At 41.1% G+C, this 18,248-nt stretch overlaps 1 protein-coding gene across 1 annotated transcript in view; it reads right to left on the bottom strand.

The window, feature by feature from the left end:
• lrrc75bb (leucine rich repeat containing 75Bb) overlaps positions 1-18,248 on the bottom strand; it is a 45,230-nt gene that overhangs the window by 10,649 nt on the left and 16,333 nt on the right. The window lies entirely within an intron of this gene.

The raw sequence follows: 18,248 nt of genomic DNA on the forward strand, positions 1-18,248 counted from the left end.
TTGTGTAGAGAATATTATATAGACCAGCTCCAAAACCTCCACTTCTGTTTCAGATCTTATTAAAGGTTGTCTGAGATGGCTCTACTTAGTGCGACCAATTATCTCCTCTTCACCTCTGATGTTGGCAGGTCTGCACTGATTTTCTGTGACTTTATCTCCTACCTGTTGAGCAGCCAGTTAACACTTACCACTGGCAATTTTAACTCAGCTACTGCCCCTCTGAGCTGTGGAGAACATCAAGGCTCTGTCCTTGGTCTCCTTCTATTTCTCATCTATGTGCCTCCACTTGGTGGAATAATAAGTAAGTTGCATTACTATGTTGATGACATGCAACTATGTATTTGTAAAATCAGGGACTACCAACTCAACTTAAACTCTAAAGAAATATCAGAAATAATCCTGTTAAGGATTCAACTCGCTAATTTAGTGATAAATTTGATAACTTGCCATCCTCGCTCAAAGTACATTATGCAGTCAGTGGTCTGGCTCCAACATATACAAGTATCTTTGAGCTTTTGTGCCTTTATGTACCTGTGCTCAACCTCAGATCCTGGACAAAACTCTGCTAGCAACACCCCAATCTAAAACTAAAGGAAGTCTGGAATTTGCGGTCAGGAGCCTTAAACTCTGGAACAGCGACCCTGTTAAACTTTTTCTTGCTATCAGTGATTTCCTTTAAATCTCTCCTAAAAAATCAGCCCAGTTGTCAGAAAATATGTTCCTCACATGTTTTTGCAAACCAAGGACACATTACATTTGTATATTATTTTGTAGCAGATATGTTTAAATCTTTATTTTTCTCAACAGCGCTGTAATGAGGTTAGGTTTAGGCACAATGTTCGCTTGGTTATTGTTCAGAAAGGATCATGTTTTGTCTTAAAACATCCACATTTGGTGGCACAAAAGCTGCTCTAATAGCCGAGAAAGGTCAGAAAAAATACCCAGGTTCGGTGGCTCAAATTCCACAGGGAAATGCCGCAATGTGTCAGTGAAAAACACTCAGGTTCTGTCACTCAAATGCAGTTGAGGAATGCTGCAATGTGTCGGTAAGAAACACCCAGGTTCTGTGACACCATTGGCATTAAGAAACGCTGCAATGTGTAGCTAAAAAAAACAGGCTTGGTGCCACAAACAACGGTAAATGCTGTAAAGGACAGCCAAAAGATAACTAGTATCGTTAGTTTCAAACAGTCTGCAGCTTTTCAGGTGTCTCGCCGAGGTAACACGCCATCCACCATCCCCTCCACCTCCCTGATGACAAAGGTCAGCTTATATAATAATATATATATATATATATATATTATGCCATTTTAAAAATGTTGATGTTATATATCATATTAAATGTGCAAATATGATGTATTCATGGTCTGCAGAGATGTAAAATGTGAACATTTTCTCCTGGTAACTGGGCTAAAAAAAACCTATTACAATATGGCATTTCTGTGTCGGAGTGCTATATGAAGAAAGGTTATTATTATTATTTTATTGTTCCATTTTTATCCCTTTGTGCAATACATTCCCAGACAAGATGAAAGCCTCTCCATTTAAGGTTGGGTCAGGTCCATTGACTTCTGTAATCACTCATTTTCTAACCTATGTCTCATCAGCAGCATTACTCTGCAGCTTCTCTACTACACCATTCTGCTAATCAGTTTCCACTTGAATGCAACCAAACAACACTCCCTCTACACTTAACCTAAAAGAAATGAAGCCGCCGAGAGGTTAACATTTTAAAAAGGGCTGAGAGGGTCGGACCAACACGTACATTCTCCTAAATTAAAATACAATAACATTTTTACAAGGAGAATCATACAACCCCTCAATACTCTGCCACCTGGGTGAGAGTTAAAAGGAAATGGCAGGAGAAATTTGTAATGTGTCCACCCACATAGAATACACGTTCCCCTTCATTTACTCTCATGAATCAGTAATACATCAAGAGACGGGGGGAGTGTTAGAGGCCATATTTTTTTCCTCGTGTTCATGTGCAGTGGGATTTCATGTAACGATGTGTGCAGTGTGTACTAAGACTGGTCTTGTTTGGTAAAATAAATATGTTTAACGTTTTTACCTCTTTTTGTTTGCCTGAGCATTCAAGCTTTTTTTCAGCACTGCTGTATGATCACAGCGACTTCATTGAAGCTAGATGATTTGGTACACATTTCATAACACCCTTTACAAAGCACCTTTTAACGTTTAACTGATAGCAGTATTAGCTTTTTTGGGAAATGCTCTTACTCTCTTTCTTGATGAGCGTTAGATTAGAATATTCACGTACTGATGTTATACTGTCTCAGAAATAGTGGCGATAAATGATATAACCGCCATTTTGAGACCATTTTATGCCACTGATATGATGATAATAGCATAATAATGCAGGTACACCCTTTCAAAGACCAATGAACCTTTAACACTTGAAAATATCCAGACATTTGAATTGGGAAATGAAAAAAGTATTCAACTAATCTGAAGAATGAGTTACCACAGGCTAATATATACAAGGAAGTACATATGAAATGTGTACCTTTATAAGAATAGCCCAAAATTACACACTTTGAGACCTAATACAACTATAACAGAGTGGTGCAAATTTGAAAATTTTTAGCACTCCTGGTTCCCTCATCTGGAAGTAAATGTGTATTTTTAAATGTTTTTTTTTTGTTATATGCCTGAAATAATGACAGTGGTCAACACATATTAACATATTTTCACATTTTGTTGTATTACAATATGTCAGTAGAAACCTACTTGTGAATTTTGAAGCCTCTATGTGTCTTAAAAATATGGTTGCTAACAAGTGGTTAAATGAGACCACAAAGCGTCATCATGCTGAACATGGCTTTACAGCCTCATTATGAAGGCGACATTGAAGGCATCCGTGGTGTAGTTTGTTTATAGCCTAATGTTAGCTTTTCAGGTTTTTTTCACTGCATTTAGGCTTCAAAATATCATGAAAGTAATGTTCTTTATTTATCATTAACTTTTGTCTCCACAGAGCTTATTTTCTGCGATAATCCACAATCCAATGGAAAAATTCTATTGGCTTTTTGTTGAGAGAACCAGATCAGTGGAAACATCCAGGTTGGCCTACGGATAAAAGTCATCCTTGCAGCACTCTATCCTGCCGTTGTGCAGTAGTCAGCGAGACATTTTAAAATGTTGATGACATTCTTATGTAAACAAACATCCATGTAAACACAACGGGCAATAACGAGGTCAGCAAAATGATTGAGTTCAGGTCCAAATGTCACACAATAAGTCAATGAAGTAATTATCATGACAGGCCTAATGTACTGTATGTAAAATATGAAGCTAGTGCTAGTTAGCTTAGCATGAAGATTAAGTTAGCAAAGTTAATGCTAGAGGAGGATATACGCAACCTGGCAACCCAAAAAAAAACTCTTATGCTTGGATTATGCTATTACTGATCTTTAAAGCACTGCTAGATTATTTATCAACCATTTATTACCCATTTAAAAATAATAAATAAATAATAAATAATTTAAAATGTATAAACTCAAGCTTGATAATAGTGAGAGAAAAAATATTTATATCTTGGATATTTTGTATGTTTCAGTAATATGTATTTTTCTTGCTGGTCTGGTCGCTCATATGATAAAAACTGCAAAGCTCTGGCCAACGTCAGTGTGTTACTGATCAAATCAGAGATATAACCAATAGCATCTCAGCTGGGAGCACAAACTCTGTAATACAAATTCAAATTTGCTTTCCGCTGAGCACGCAGAGAGACACTTTTTTTTTTTTTTTTTTTTTTCAGGGAAATGAAATAAAAGCACTTGAGAAACATTGGATGTGGATGCTGTTCCACGGACCCATGGGATTGGTCAGATCAATGTCTGCTTCATCAACGCTTTGGTCTTGACCTGTTTATTCTTCAGATCGATCTAAGCTGTTTTGCCTCCAGGCATCTGTATAATACATGCGGGGTAGTCTGGCTCAGCCGTGGGAGAGCCTACGAGGGCCTAATGTAAAAACTCATCCTTGAAAAGCGAGCTGATAAAGAACTGCTCATTTATTTCTGTGCCTCTGTGTTATCTGAATGTTGCTGCAGGAATGTTACTGCGGGCTACGGGGCTGTACATTTCCTGTTCTTGTTTGTTTAACCCAACTCAGTTTGAACATCAAATGTGTGAGTGCTTTGGTACAGTCTGGCCCGTGTTAATGAGAATCCTGTACAGTCACTCTGAGCAAAAAAATGTGGTTAAATTTGCCTCAACTATGCGACTGTCACACTGATACTACGGTTCTGCAGAAAATGTGCTGGGAAACGTGAAAGTGGTGATTGCCTACACCATCCAGTGTCTTCCAGTTTCATGGGGATAATGGCACATTTACTGTGAAGGAAAATATAGCTCCAAAGCTCATTTGGATTTGGATTAAATTTCAGTGAAACATTAAACGGATGGGCTGATAAAGGCTTCCCCTATTGTTCGTCGTCAATGCCTCAACTCCGGGCTGTGCAGTGTTTTGACATCTCAGATCAGTCCCTTGCTTCTTTGAAACTTTGAATTCGAAGTTTCCTGGGAAATGTTGATGTCAACACAAAGTGAACTGACAGCAGTGATGGGAACAGCACATGTGCCCTTAAAAAGTCATTAAAAACATGGGCCACATTCCCACCTTACAAACAGCTGAGTCAAATCCGTGCAGATGTAGCATCATTATTCTCACCAGCCTTTTGTACAGGTGTGAAGGTGGAGTTTTAATTAGCCCAGAGAAGGACAGAAAAGGACTCAAGGGGCTGTCGAATCATTCTTAGGTTTCAGCTACTCCATCATGCAACTCTCATGGGCTCTTTGGATGTGAATGTGAGAAACCACACAGCATGTGCAGAACAGCACAAACAGGAGTGATATAATGTACAATACAACATACAAAAAAGTGAGAAGGAGAGCAAAAAAACATAATATAATACAACTCAATCGAAAGAATAAATGTTAGCATCATAAGTTTCTGCAAACCTTGGATATATTCCCAACCACATAATACATAATTGTACAATATTATGTATTATATGTTTGGCACGGTTAAGGCACAAAAACCACTTGGTTACAGTTTGGGTAAAATTCAGGTTTTCACTTAAAATACTTAGTTTTGGCGGCCCAATCCTCACTGAAATTGCAGCGATGTTATAGTAAAAAACAATCACTTTTCAAGGGACAACACACTCCGACCTTGTCACATATTGACGTTTGGTCATGGACTTTCCACGTCCAAATATGACATGAAAGGTACCCTGGGTGCGTTGGTTTTTGATGTTCTGGGACACCGTGTCAAGTTCTGCCTGTTACATGCATTGTCTTTTTTCAAAATACACTTTGGTTTTCACAGGAAATTTAACGTTTACATACTGTCTCTTAAAATAAATGCACTACACAGGTACAAAACCGCCAATTGACATTTCTTGTGCTAATGCATGTGGTTGGGTTTAGACAACAAAAACATGTGGTTAGGTTTAGGAAAAAAGAACAGAGTTTAGCTTAATAATCTTACGGGGTGCAAACACCGCTCTCCCGTGTGAAGGTTGGTGTTCGTTGGACCCATCCAACATCAGTCCCGCCCGTCCTGCTAGGACTTTCCTCCCCTTACTTTTGTTCATGTCCTGCCACGTTTCCCCCTGATGCCACTGAGCGCCATAAAAGGACAATGCGGATGTTTAAGGACAACTTTTCCATCAGTGTCTGACACCTTAAGTCACTGCCCAAGCGCTGGATTTCGCCAACTTTGGAGTGAGACTGAGTTGCAGGGTGCTATCCTGGCAGAAAACACAGCAATGTCTTGGTAAAAAATAAATGCTTTTCGTGGCGCCATCCCAACAGGAAACACAGCAATATTACGGTAAAAAAACAATGCTTTTCTTGTGCACTATCCCTGGTGGAAACACGCTAAAAAGCATCAATGTTTGGTGGCTAAAAAGCTGCCGGAAAAGCAGTAATGACTCCCTAAAAAGCAACAGTTTTTGATGTTTGTTGGTCTTGAACAATGGTCTGCAGTTTGGCGGGCATCTCACCAAGGTGTCACGACATCCACTATCCCCTCCTGATGACAAAGTCAGCTCCTACACTATGTCAGTTTAAAAATGCTGATATGATATGTATAAAATGTACAGATGTAACATACCCAGGGTTTGCAGGAATCTACAATGCCAACATTTTGCTCTGGCTGCTGGGTTGTATAATGTGCACATCCAAAATAAAGAAGAAAAGGAGGAAGAGGTCTTCATTTCTTTTGTAAATCTCATTTCCCTTAAACTGACACCAGAAATACCTCAAACATCCTCACACGGATGCGACATGGATTACCTCAAATAATATGTGACTTCTGACCAAAGATAAAAGCATATTTCCTGTGCCAATGATTATAAAACCTCTTGGTACAGAATGTACCATAATGCAACTGTGCAGCGTGTAAAATGCAAAATGTATTCCACGGCTGAGCTATAAATTCACCCATGACTTGATGTGATGTGACAAATTGGATGCTTAGGAGAAAAGAATACTGCGACATAACACAGAAAACAGTTTGCATTACATAACTGTATGGCATGGAGGAGTACGCCTGTGTCTGCTATAGTATGTCAAGGCACAGTTATGAAATCAGCATTAAAATGCAGGGCTGTGAACACAGACCGAGGGGCTTGATCGTTGGGGAGTGATCTGTACCAGCTTTAAAGAGACCCACACATCATCTGAAGCACACAGTCCTTGTTTCTGTTATTTTTTTAGCTCTATTCTTGAGCAGCAGCAGCCTTATCTCAGATTTACAGTTAAAATCCAATCAATGAGAGGTTAAGAGAGGTTCGATCCCTGGATATAAACCAATTAAGTCTTGAAATTCTGTTATTTAAAGCCTCAGTTTTTTTTTTGTTTTTTTTTTTTAAATTTCTGTTAAATTAAAAACACCTCCGACCTCATGTTTACCGGTCAAGACATCTAATCATTCTCATTATCTCATTATGGCCCCAGTACCCTGTAGATTGGAGCGATGGATTGGATACTGAGCTTCTCTTCCTCCTCCCCCTCACCCTCCAGGATCTCCGTCTGTACCGCGGGAAGCCTTCAATTATTCATGGACGAGGATGGTGGCTGGATCTTTAAGTCTCTATTAAAAGTGGAGGTCAACTAGAAAGCAGATTGAGCAGACTGGAAATATGAGCAGAGAAAGCAAAACCCTTCCAAAAAGAAAACGGACATCTGTGATTGCGTATATATGTTTTTCAAATATTCCTTCCCCGTGCTGTGAGATTTTTGCCCTCGCCTTAGGAGTCGACCTTGTGCGCCAGTCAGAGGTCAGGCCTGCTGAGTCAGAACCTGTTCGGCCTTCCAGTGCACACCTCAGGGGGGTGACTTGGCTCCAGAAATAGGTCATACACGTGTCAAAGGCAGATGACACATGGCTCAGTGTACGGATGCCACATGTACAGTAAATGCAATAAGGAAGAATTATCTGGCTTATTTTTCCAGATATGGCAGGGCAGCTGTGTCACAGAGAGTAGGTTTAATCAGATCATAGATGACAGCTTATTATTAGTAGTAGTAGTATTATTATTGGGGCATCACCTCAAGGTAAGAACATACTGAGTGCAACTCTGGCTCAAGGAATTTCCTGCAGTTACCTGCTTTAAAAAGCTTTGATGCCTCTTAGGTCATACTTTATGGCTAATGTCTGCATGCTAACATGCTAACATGCTCACAATTCCATCGCTAACATGTTATTTACCAGGTATAATGTTTACCATCTTCAACATCTTTGTTCAGCATGTTAGGATGTTAACATTTGCTAATGTTTGCGAATGTCTGTACAAAATGTCATGGCAATCCATCCAATAGTCACTGAGATATTTCCGTCTTGGCTACCTGAAAACCTGACCCTGCCATTTATTTAGCCACACGTATCTCCTACATGATAGGAAAACATATTCTTGCCTTTCCTTCTTAAAGTATTTAGGGGGACTGCCCATTGTTTGGTTCATATTTCATACCACTGGATGTAAAGCCCATTTGTTGGACAGCCTGCTATCCAGAAAATAGGCTACATGCTCACCCAGACAGAAGTACATGACTAATTATTATGCTGAATGACATCATTAGACCTACTCTGCCTCTGATTGGCTAGTAGTGATTGTTTCAATGGTTATGTTTAGGCAACGTTATGTTCAGGAGTAATACCGGTTAGGGTTAAAAATATCAGAGTAGGCCAATCAGAGGAAGGTCTATTGAAGTCAATCTGTCATGATCCTGGGTTTGTTCATATTCTGTTATCCTATGGACTGTTTGTGTTCCTTGTTTCATGTGGTTCATTCGTGTTTAATCTGCTTCCTGTTTTATTTCGTAGATTCTCTACTCATGTGTCGTGTCTGGTTTTATTTCCTGTCTTTGTGTGTTTTCCCGCTTGTTTTCTGTCACACCTGTCTTGTTAGTCCTTCCCTGGTCCCAGAGTCTTCCCTTCACACCTGTTCTGTATTTGTCTTGTCTGCTCCACCCTTGTTGTTAGCCAATCTCCAAGGCCGTTTACACGTCGCCGGCTATTTTCATAAACGGACATTTCACCATCTCCGTTTTCAAAAAGATCTTCGTTTACACTTACCCGTGTATATATACACAAGAGCATGCCAAACCTGTAGGTGGCAGTGTAACGAGAGGCTCAAGCCTTCCATGTATCCGTTGTCACCATAGCAACATAGGTCGCACTTTTGACACAGGCGCAACTTCCGGCGCATGTTGTGACGTGGGCTGCCTATAACTCCGTTTATCTCCGTTTATCTCAGTTTACATGCAAACGCGCAACCGGAGTTTTCCAAAATCTCCACTCTGGCCGGAGTTTTTAGAAAGACTCGTTTTCGGAGGAGAAATCTCCGTTTGCGTGTAAACGAAGGGCACAAACGAAGGAAGATGTCTCCGTTTATCAAAATCACCGTGTACGTGTAAATGGCCTCTCCATTTCCCTCCTTTTGCCCATGTCCTCCTGCTCCAGCTGTGTCTCGTCCTTGTGATTATTTTTCTGTGTATATATACCTGTGTGTTTCCCTTTGTCCTTGGTCAGTTTGTCTGTTTTCCTCCTGTGTTCCTTCTGCATTCATCCCTGTTCATTGTGTTTTTCCCATTGGTTCATTGGTTTTCAGGTTGTTTTTTGTTATGCTTTCGTTTGGACTCTGAGTTGCCTGCCTGTGCTGGATGTTTTCAATCGGCTACATTAAAGCTCGCTTTTTGTTAGAAACTCTGACTGTCTGTTGGTCTGCATTTGGGTCTTCTGAACTGACACGTGACACATTCTGCATAATAATTAGCCATGTGCTTCTTTTTGGTAAAGTGCCATTGGAGAAACAGCCCTTCAGAGTAATGCACATTTGTTTTCAGGATACAGGGCTGTTGGACAAATGGCCTTTCAGACTAATGGGACATTGTTTGGACTGTTGGGGCTTTGAAATTATGAACCTAGCAACAATGGCATGGCACAGTGTGTGGTCCACTTGACTCCCCAGCTTTGCCATCCTTTTTTGTGGCTCACGGCCATTTCTGAAGTGTTGATGGTTTGTGGTGCAAATTGGATGCGTTCTGGTTTTCCGTTTATAGTCACTGAAGTATTGACCAATTTGAGTGGAAGGTTAACAGTCCCTGTGGAGAGCTAAAGGGGAATTGTGCATTTGCAGATATACAAATACACAGATATGTAGTATGTAGAAATTGTCCAAAATGACCAGCACATGGAAGAGGAAGTCTTGGCTACATCAGATCTCCGGAAATACTGACCCTTGCCCCAGAGGTTTATCGTTGTCAGACCAATAGCTGATGGGTTTTTGGATTGTCATTATTATGACTGTGATTTATATCTCTCCAAGGACTCATAACACTTTCATCTTCTTTCGCTAAAATTTGTTCTTTGTCCTTTTTTTCGTGTATGAAATTGCAGCACTCTAGAAAAACAATATGGTCACACAAACATGCCTCAAAAAGACATAGTTTTAAGGGTTAATATGCCAGCTTACTGCGGATGAAAGGCCAATACATAGAAATAACAAAAAGATTTTCCATCATGTAGACATGACCTTGATGAAATGGACAGCAGAGCAAGCTTAATTTATAGGTCACCAACGTGTACAATATTGAAGGCTGTGAAGGTGGAAGGTGTAGTGCCTTGGTAATATTGCTGTGGCTCTGGAAGGATCATGTAAGGGAGAAGAGCTCAAAATAACAGCGAGGAAGAGAGGTAGAGGGGATTTCTTCAAAGATTAGAGCAAATTAGCCTGAGCAGAGCAGGGAGAAACTGGAGAGAGAATCCCAGTGAGCACTTCTCCGGTGATTAGCCGGTGAAAAGCCGTCTAGGGATCCGGACTAGAAGTACAGTTGTGGAAATGCAGTTAAAAAAAGTGGTCATAAGCATCCTGGCTATTATGCAGACGTCTAAAAAACTTTCACTGCTCGACCAAATATAGTCATAGCCAAGATGCCTGGATGGCTTTTCACTGGCTAATGCTTGGCGGGGTGTGATTAGGAAGTGAGAGGATGATGTGAGGTGCCACTTGAGGAAATTAGTTTTTTAGCCCATGAGCAAGGACAGGAAAAAGGTGGTTATCTTGTTTAAGGGGGGAGGATATTCCAATACTGGTGATATAAGCGAGAGAGATCAATTTGTGAGCATCATGATGCCGGTCACAGGTTGGTGTGCAGGATAGGCATTGGCCCGTAGGTGCTGAGTTGTGGCCACTGTGGCAGCCTCATACTGATTGTACGCATCGTGAGCCACAGGAAACCTCTGGAGGTAGCAGAGGATGATTTGATGAAGGAAAAATTTGGGAGGCTGAGGACAAGTCAGACCGCAAAGATCTGAATGAGCCACAGGCTGAGGGGAGTATTTTGAGAGCCGAGCGGGGAGCATGTTTCCATAGTTGAGGCAGGAGACAGTTTAAGGAGTAACCCTTCACTAAATTTTGAAAGGAGGAAAAACATAGCTGCACCGGCCTCTATGGGTGTGTTCAGAGATGTAACATGGTTCTACAGTGTGTGGGGGGAAAAGCATTTTATCAGGGCAAGTCAGATAATAAGACTTCATGGAATTATATTAAACTTCAACAATGAGAAGAGCAGAATCTCTAGTGAAGAAAAGTTGGGATCTGACATGTTATTGAGTGCAAACCTGCAAGTTTGGGCTGCAGCTGCAACATAACATGGGGAACATTGCTGGGTGTCACATCAGGATTCTTTAGGCGCCAGTCTGCTTTGATCAATCAGTCAAACTAGTTTGTACAAAGTGTTGTCTTATAGGAATACTTCACCCCCAAATGACTATTTGTAAAACAATTATTCACCTTGTGTTATGTTGAATTTAGGATGACAACTTTGTTTTACTGCCATGCCTTCATGCCTCAGATGAGAGCAGAATCCAAAAACTGAGAAAATTCTTGATGAATTGAAGTCAAAACTATATCAAAACATCCATTTCTAACTCTCACACAACTTGTACAGTATGATCCAAGTCTCATTAATCCAGTCATATGGTCAGTACCTCCTAAACAGACAGCCCTTTTTACCTTGCTGAGCACAGGAGTTGCTGGTCTACTGCTGCCTCGATCAGTTAGGTAGTTTGTGTCGCTGTGTGACTTTGGTGAATCCAAACATAGCTTTTAAAACACCAAAGTCACTCAATGACAAAAACTAACAAACTGATCAAGGCAGTGGTAGACCAGCCAACACATTCTCACTCCAACCCCATCACATATTGATGTGCTTGGTCATGGACTTTGCAAGGTACCCTGGGTGCATTGGTTGTTGGCATATTGGGACACTGTCAACTTCTGCCTGTTACATGCATTGTCTTCTTTCAAGATACGCTTCTGTTTTCACAGGAAATTTAACATTTACATAGTCTCTTTCAAAATAAATGCACTACGTTGGTACAACACCGCAAATTGATGTTATTTTTCCTTCAACAACAAATGCACGTGGTAAGCTGAAGGGAACAAAAACATGTGGTTACATTAGGTTGAGGAAAAAATAACAGGGTTTGGCATTTTACAGGATGCGAACACCGCTCTCTCGGGTGAAAGTCGGTGTTTGTTGGACCCATCCACCACCCGACCCTCCTGCCCACACACACTTTCGCCGTCTTAACTTTTGTTCTTGTCCCGCTGCGTTTTCCCCTGATGCCACCAGGCACCGTTAAACTATAACAGCAACTGGCCACGTACCATGTCGATGTTACAGGATGCCTTTTTTTGTTGGTTTCTGACGCCGCAAGTCACTGCCCAAGCACCAGATTTCAATGACTTCAGAGAGAGACCGGGCTCGATGAGCAGCTCCTGTGTTCAGTGAGGTAAAATTACTGTTTTTGTCAATGGAGTCTGGCTTTGGAAAGAGCATAGATAAGTTCACTTTACGTTCAGTTCCCTGTCGGAAAAGGCTGTCTGTTTTGGAAGTCTGAGAAAAACAAAGGTTGAACACATGGAGAGTAACTGATACACAAATGGTCATTTCGGGGGGTTAAGTATTCCTTTAAGGCAAAAGTGTGCTGTTTCGAATGGGAATAAATTAGCCTGCTGTCATAACAATTAATGATGCTGCACTCAGCTGTAAACATGAAATGTGGTGGAGCTGGGTGAAGAATGCAAAGAGTACATTTCTCCATACGGTTTATTTCACTGACAGTTGCAGTCCAGTCGTCCTTTTCGGAGGGTTTGGCTGCAGTCATATTTGTGGGATGGCTTTCTTGCTAGCAGCCAGGTGGTGGGTGTTTCAGATGCTGTTTGACAACATGACAAGCAAGCTTGAAGTGCACTGATCCCTTTAGCAGTCTATGGAGGGGTCAATGTGGTGCTGTCACTGCTGATGGAGAGGAGAGGCAGAATGCTGGAGCATCTTTGTCATGTTGAGACTGGGTTTAAGGGTCTTACGAGAAATCAGGCTGGAGTTTAGCAATATCAGGCAAAACTGCAGACCCCTCTTTCACTCAATCTTTCTCATAATCCTGGTTTCGTAACAGTTTTGTTTAACATTGTTTGCATGACTAAGAGAGCACATGATGACATTGTGCAGACATGAGGCCGAGTGTTTCCACTTCTTTGTGAACATTGCTGTCGTATTTCACCATTTTTGAACAGTGCAACATTAAATATGATGTGTTTTCAAACATGTTGAGGTGTTAAATGTTGCCAGATGTTGTTATTGACTGAGATCAGCAGAGCAGTGAGTGTTTGGACTCTGACTGCTATCTCAGGGAAGTGTTTGTTATTTCAATCTCAAGCTGCGAAGATCTGCAGATATACATGCAGACTGTTTATATTTTTTTGGCAGGTGAACATGTGGAAGTCACGCCAAAGACGCTAGCTGGCAACATACTGCTTGTTACTACTCCAATAGCCTAGTTTCAGTAACTATTAAGCTTTATATGCAGATAAATAAAACCAATGACATTTCTTTAGGACAGAGTTTGTGTGTGAGCTGTGGGAGGAAAGGCACTTTAGTCTGAACAGTGTGAGGTCTGGGTCAAATATCAAGACTCAGACAGACTATCAAAGCTCACCCACAGCTAATTACACCTGCCCAAACAGCTGTCTCGTTTCACTCTTATCATCAGTCGGCACGACCTACACGACTGAATATTGGCACTTAATCCCGTCAGCTATTCTGCGGAACATTACATTCTATGCTGACTCAAATAAAGCAAATAAAATGCAAGATGCACTTAGATTTCCTTCAATACTTGGAGTGTCTTCACTCTACAAAGCTTAACACTAAATACAAGAATTGAGTCGCGTTCTCGAGCCACAGTAATTTCTTTAAACGTACTGAAGATGTCTGTAATAGCTGCTGTAAGAGCCTCGCATCAATTACTGCCTCGCAGTAAAAACAAGCCATGAAATAGCATCTGCAATCGGAGTCCAATCTCTTCAAAATGTGCTGGAAGGGCAATTTTAGTGTCATAAAAAAATATGAGCTTGATTAATCTGAAATTCAATACCAATTACAATAACATTAAGAACTCCTCTGGGGACTCAGCAATACTGTGCTTCTCAGAGACCTGGCACATGAAGCTGCAGAGGGAAAAATGAAATTGCCCTGATAATACATAAAGTGTGACACTCTTGCTTTGCAGTTACAGTGTCATAAAAGCAAAGCAGGCTGGAGTAATAAAGCTTGAATCGTGATTTATGTGTTATCTCTTGAAGATTTGCAACCAATTGCATACACTCCATGAAAACAATTCAATTTGAGTCCCGGTTGGAGAGCAGGCTGCGGCACTTCCAGATTGATCAAATAGGCTTTTCAGTATCACTTGAAGGAAATAAGAACGTAAGAATGCAATATAGGTTATGTGATAGCTAATGCTTTTTCATCCCTAAATATGAAGAGATCAAATTGGCGATCAATTCCAAGCGAGGCGGGAAGGAAGAGGGGAAAACACGACTTCTAATCGGCAACCTTGCAGTGATTCCGCCTCCCCCTTTTTCTCTCCGTCTGACAGAGCGTTTCCCCAGAGCCTCAGCTCAAACTGCAGAACCGCTCTGTGTGGCAACTGTTGAACAAAATGGACTCTCACAAGAAGGAGAGGAAAATCCCACAGGAAAGGAGGAGAGGAAGAAAATCAATGCAAGGAAAGGGATTTTAAAGTAGGAGAAATGGAGGGGCTGAGGGGAGGAAAAGGGAAAAGGAAGAGCAGAAAGGTAAAGGTAGGAGGAGACACTGAGGAGAGGGAAACAGAGAAAGAGCCCTAATGAACAGATCAATAACAGAAAAGCATTTGAAACCATACTAACTGTGCCCTAATGCTTCATTTGATCCAAAGACTCCAATATTTGCTGGTTTTAGTGGGCGTCATATTCACAGAGAAAGGAAACAGTCTGGTTTGAGTCCTACAGTAAGTGCTGCTGCCTGGATGCTTGCAGTTGAGGCTGGGAGGGAGACAGAGCTTGCTAATGAGCACACTGGGAGAGTCTGCCTTGTTGTTCTGTTGAGTGTTATTTCGAAATACTGCAACCAAGAGACAGGGGCGGGAAGTTAACTCAAGCTGTCAAAAAAATCTTTCAATCTGGGTTAATTGCTCAGGGAGAGGGAGCCTCATGATCATCATTAGAGATGCTTTTTTTCTTTTTCTTTAATAACCTCTCCACAGATGTACCTGTTACTTAGTCTGAGTTAGAGAGCATTGTTTGTTTACAGTGTGTTTGTACAGTCGCTGCAATCTGCGTCTCTCTGTTGCTTTTCTTTTCTCACCCAAACGTGGACAATTAGTGTCTGATCTCTGATAGCCTGCAGTTAGGCGACAGTTGGTCCGAGTTTAAATCTGGCTCCGACTGTTCAGTCACGCTCCTCATCTTCAACTTTTTTTTTATTAGTTATTAGTTTCTGTTTTGCTTCAGATCATTCTCGGAGACATTTGTAGACGCAGAAAAAAAAATACTCTGGGTCACTGAAATCTCTGTAAACACATCACACTTGTCACGGGTGGTGTTTTAGATGGTGTGAGGCTGTTTTTGTCACAATTTTGCTGCTGAGAGGCAAGTGTGAAAATGGACGTATCATCCTCGTGAGACAGTAATGCCGGTTGATGATGTGATGACCCTCTATTAAAACCTGACAACAGTTTAGTTCCAGAGTGTGGAGGATAAACCTTGGGTACTAAGAAGAAATAAAGTATAAATTGACAGGTGAAAAGTTGCAATGCTAGATTTGGTTAAAAAACAAAAACCATACATGAAAATACGTCTATGTTGAACAAAAATATAAATGCAACACTTTTGTTTTTGCTCTGATCTTTCATGAGTTGAAATTAAAGATCTAATACTTTTTCTATGCAATCAAAAGGCTTAATTGTTTCAAATAATGGTCAAAAATGTGTTTAAATCTGTGTTAGTGAGCACTTTGCAATGTGGCATATCAAGATGCCGATTAAACAGCCTCATTACTACTTAGGGGTTTTAGGATGATCACAATAAAATGACAAACACAACACAATGCCACAGATGTGACATGTTTTGGAGGAGTGTGGCTTTGGCGTGCTGACTACAGGGACCATCCAACAGAGCTGTTGCCCCTTAATTAAATGTTCATTTCACTACCAAATGCCATCTCCAATGTAATTTAAGAGAATTTGGCAGCACATCCAACCAGCCTTACAACTGCATACCATGTGTAATAACCATAGACTATAGCTATAGCGACAAATTTGGCATTTTGGCTGTCACCATCTTGTTTTTTTGGCACCACAAGTGACTATATTTGGACGAGAGGTTGGAGCTGTGGAGAAGCGACGGCTGGTTCTGACTCATAGACTTTGGTGACGCCTTGCAGACAGCCTGTCGTTACAGGCAGCCACACCCTTAATTATGCCTGACTTAATACCTTAATAACCTTAATTAGATTTATACAGGTGAGCTTTATAAAATATCACCCCCCCTACAGTTATCATGAATGTGGAAATTAGCTCTAGGGCCCGAGGTGATCTTTTGTACCAGGCTGTAAACATGTTTATTTCTGCTGTAAAGCTGGTGCATGGGTGTCTATGGGGACTGACTCATTTTTGGAGCCAGCCTCAGGAGGCCGTTCGATTTGCACAAGTGAAGAGTTTCTGCATAAACTCTGACAAGCCCTCTCAGAGAAGCTCATCTCAGTAGCAGACCATTTTGCAGGTGAAGGAGCTGGATGTGGAGGTCCTGGGTTGGCTCACTAGACCACTTGGACGTAGGCCTACTGCCAAATTCGGAAATGACACTGGAGAGGGCTTATGATAGGAAAATGAATACTCAATTCATCTGCAACAGGTCTGGTTGATATTTCTGCATGCCAATAGCATTTTAGAGTGATCGTTCACTGGGACCATCCTAAGGCACATCAGTGTGGTAATTATGCTGTTTAATCAAGACCTTGACATGCCACACTTGTCTGGTGGATGGATTTTGGATTAAGTTGGCAAAGCGCTCACTAACATGGATTGAAACAAATTTATGAACATAATTTGAGTGGACTCAGCCTTTTGTTTGCATAGAGAAACTTTTCAACTCATGAAAAATAGGAGCAAAAAACACTTTGTTTCAGTGTATTAAATGCAACAAAAATGAGAAGCACGTCCATAAGACATCACAAATTAATTCCACATTTTAATCAATCACAGTCACCTTTGTTTTTCATTGTCTTTCGACATGATTTTCCTCAGGGACATGGTTGGATTTATTTCACCTCTAATTAACACATAATGATATGGCTGAATTTGGTTCAGAACAATAATGTGTTGCTAATCTAGTCACATCCTGGTATTTTATGGGAATTTTCACTAAAATCTGCTTCTGTTTTCCAGAATACGTGTGCTCTGAGTGTGTTTTGTGATACTAAAGAGAATCGTAGGTGCTGAGGCACTGAGGCCCTCTCCAAACGTCATCAGTGCTTCCACACAACTGTCATAGATATTGAATCTAAATTAACGTTATTACAGTCATACAGCTGGATCAATTCAAGCTACATAAACAAAAATGGCAGGTTACAGTTCAGCTCAGGCAAAATATGTTTTAGATAATCACAAACTTTAGGTGCAAAAATGCAGACGGTGAACAAGTGATTTAATTATGCAGACCTCCAACCCAATCTGCAGCCACTGCAGCACTAATATAGAGCTTAGATTCTCTGCCCGAGCCCGAACCCGACCCAGACCCGACCTGGCCGTAATTCCCCACCACTATCCTCAGGCTCAGACGAGGTGGGCTCCTCATAATAGACTTAGGCTATGGAACCAACTACTTATCACACCTTGACGGCGCCACTGGCCGTGCACATGTGAGATGTCGACAGTGACAACGTGTGTGTCGGCTTCGTCAAGTGCACCAAGTGCTGCACGATACTGGTATATGACAGCAAAAAGACGGGGACCTCACACTTAAGAGGCACATGAGGAGGGCTTGCCATGGAAAGAAATGAGATGAGAGTCAGCCTTCAATGTCCACGTTCGTATCCTTAAAAAAAAATGTCGGGTTTAAACCGCTCATAATTACAGTTAAAGGGATGGGCCAGGCCAGGCTCGGACAGAACATGCACGGGCTCGGGTGGGGTCGGGCTGGATTTCTTGGGCCCGATCAAAGCTCTACACTAATAATATCCATTCAGCACTATAAAGATGGTCAGACTCTCCATTATAACCACTACTCATGATGTGCTGAGACACAGATGAAATATTCTGTATGGTTGGCATTGTGTTGTTTTCCACCTCAAAGACACTGCACATTAGCGAGCAATTGCTTGATTAAA

The sequence above is a fragment of the Epinephelus lanceolatus genome, chromosome 19 (assembly GCF_041903045.1).
Source record: "Epinephelus lanceolatus isolate andai-2023 chromosome 19, ASM4190304v1, whole genome shotgun sequence".
In the NCBI taxonomy this organism is placed as follows: Eukaryota; Metazoa; Chordata; class Actinopteri; order Perciformes; family Serranidae; genus Epinephelus; species Epinephelus lanceolatus.